This window comes from Psammomys obesus, unplaced genomic scaffold, assembly GCF_907164565.1.
Source record: "Psammomys obesus unplaced genomic scaffold, mPsaObe1.curated_primary_1811, whole genome shotgun sequence".
NCBI lineage: Eukaryota > Metazoa > Chordata > Mammalia > Rodentia > Muridae > Psammomys > Psammomys obesus.
This window is the reverse complement of record NW_026596057.1, coordinates 12186125-12189098: the sequence shown is the minus strand read 5'-3', so window position 1 is coordinate 12189098 and position 2974 is coordinate 12186125. Positions and strand designations below refer to the sequence as shown.

The 2974-nt window shown below is 42.2% G+C and overlaps 1 pseudogene; it reads left to right on the top strand.

Annotated features, from left to right (window-relative positions):
* Nucleotides 1–1419: 1419 nt before the first annotated feature.
* LOC129689448 (40S ribosomal protein S7-like) lies at nucleotides 1420–2701 on the top strand (annotated as a pseudogene).
* The last annotated feature ends 273 nt before the right edge of the window (nucleotides 2702–2974 follow it).

Sequence of the window (2974 nt, the reverse complement as noted above, 5' to 3'; positions counted from 1 at the left end):
TAACCTTCTTTCTTCCCAATCCTTTTATTATCCCAGCTTTGAACACCAGTGGGCATTCCCTGGGAACACATCAGCAGACCAGGGAAACAGCTGAAGACCTTAACCACTCCTCCAAATCCAATTCCCCAGCCTCATACCCAGATCTGCAACAGAACCTCTGCTGCAGTCTCCTTCCATGCCACATGTCCTGTGCATCCCACAGCCCTCCTCCTAACCTCCCTACTGACCAGCTAACCAACAGGGCACTCTTGCCAGGGAAGCAGGTAGGGTGATCGTAGATCTACAATTCTCCTTCTGTTCCAATTGAGTTGTTGGCCATAGGGGTCCCATGGTAATCTCCAAACAGACCAGGCTGTTGCTAAGGAAATGGGTTGCTCTCCACAGACTGACAGCAAAACCCCAGTGCTGAAGCCAACACCCACACAACTCACTGCACAGGGAGAGGTCGAACTAGTGCCTACACAGAACCATCATCTCTCCACTCTAGTGCTTTGGTACAGGAAGTTACTCTACAGGCTACCAAAAGAGAAACTGAGTGTTAACATAGCCATAAGGCCTTTGAACTAGGATTTGTCCTGCCTGGAATGTATGCTGGGGTAATGGTGGTACAAAGCTTGTGGGTATAACTAACCAATGTCTGATCTGAGTTAAGGTCCTCTCCAAATGGTGGGACACATACCTGACAATGCTTTGGCCATTTCTTGGGTGACCAAGAACCAGACCCTTTATAGTCAGAGACCTAAGGTAGAGGGAGGGGATAATCAGAATATATTGTATGAGAAAAGAATCCATTTATTTTAATTAAAAAAAAAGGGAAGAAGGATGCTTATTTCTCAGTTACAGATCCCAGTCAGCCAGAGAACTGTGCTTAGGGTAGGCAAGATAGTTCGGCAGGTGGGGCAAGGGAAAGGCACTTGGGGATAGGAATAATGATCTGAGTTTAGTCCCTGGAACCCAAATGTACAAGAAGGGAGCTGACTCCTGCAAGTGGTTCTCTAACCTCCAGACACACATGCCCACACAGAGAGAATAAATGAGTGAATGAATAAGGAGAGAGAGAGAGAGAGAGAGAGAGAGAGAGAGAGAGAGTAAATGTTGTAGGACATTGGTGTGGGAGTTTCTAAAAGCATGACTCCAAAAGTACAAACAACAAAAGCTAATATTGACGAATGGGATTAGCTAAACTAAAACACATCTTCACTGTGAAGGACACAATCAGCAGCAGTAAGTGACACCTTACACAGGGGAGAATATGTCCTCAGAATATTAACTCAACAAGAGATTACTAGCTCAAATACATAAGGAACACAAACAACTTCAAGTCAAAAGCTCAGATTATGCAATTCAAAGTGATTTGAATAGGTAGTTCTCCAATGAAGACGGGCTCTTTTAAAGCTTGCACTCTGTAAGGACAAAGGCATGTTAAACTCAAGTGCCAAGGCTGTGAAGCCCAATAGCAAGAAGCTGGATGAGTTCCCATCTGGCACCTTTCAGGCACTGCTTGAGCTTGTCAAAGTAACTATTATTTGTCTGAAGTAATTGTCATCTTTGGCTTACTGCCTCTGTCTGCTAACCTAGGTCTAGTCCTGGAAGCTTGTAGCCTCTGTGCAATCTTATCTAGGCCTAGAAAGTTTTCATCCTGTGAGACTTACTTCTGAATAAACTCACCCTTTCTAGCTCTTTCTGAACTCTGGATATCTGGTTCAACTCAGCTGTTTGGCTCAGACTCTTCTCCAAGCTGACTGATTCAAATTGGCTTCTTTCAGCTTCTGACTCAATTGCTCTGCTTGGCCTCAAACTAACTCTAGCCATCTGTTCTAATCTTCTGCCTCCTTCTCATTCTCTGGCTTGTTCTGTCTTCACCTGGCTAGCTTGTTCTCCCTTCAACCTGTCTGTGTAAAACTTCCCTGCTAAAACTTCTCCTCCCTTTCACTGCTCTCTCTTAAATCACCTTTCTTTTCCCTGCTATCTTGAGAGACACAGACATATTTTATTCTATCACATCTTTCTCTCATTCACTACTTTGTGTGCCTCTCAATTAGACATCACTTGAGAACATGGGTTCTTTCTTCTACAAAGTAACTTCACTTTCATTGTTTGGGATTTAAAGTGTGTCTGTATTCCATCCAGAGGGATTAAAGGTATGTGCTAAGGGCATGTCTGTATTCCAGCCAGAGTAGCTATGTTAAAATTCCTCTACATGAACTAAAGATGAAATCAGATCTCAAGGCACAGCTGCAGGAACTCAACATCACTGCAGCCAAGAAAATTGAAGTTGGTGGTGGTCAAAAAGCTATCATAATTTTTTGTACCAGTTTCTCAGATGAAATCTTTCCAGAAAATCCAAGTCTGGCTAGATCATGAATTGGAGAAAAAGTTTAGTGGGAAGCATGTGATTGTCATTGCTCAGAGGAGGATTCTGCGCAAGCCAACCTAGAAAAACTGCATGAAAGATAAGCAAAAGCACCCCAGAAGCCACACCTTGAAAACAGTGCACAACCATCCTTGAGGACTTGGTCTTCCCAAGAAAAATTGTGGGTAAGAGGACCATTGTGAAACTGTATGGCAGCCAGCTTGTAAAGGTTCATTTAGAAAAAATACAGCAGAACAAAGTGGAACACACAGTAAAAAATTTTCCAGTGTGTATAAGAAGCTCATGGGCAAGGATGTTAATTTTGAATTCCCAGAGTTTCAGTTGTAAAGAAAATGATTAAACAGAGTGTTATTCATAGTAACAACAAAAAAAGTATAAATGGTCAACAAACATTTTTTTTAAAGTGCCCAACATCATTAATCAGTAGAGAAATGCAAATCAAAGCCACAATGAGAGATTATCTCACCCCTGTTAGAATGGCTGTTTTCAAGATTACTGCTAAGAATGTGGAGAAAGGAATACACATTGTTCATTAGTGTAGCTTCTATGGAAAACAATATAGACACTTCACAGAACCACCAACAATTGTTAATAGTCCAG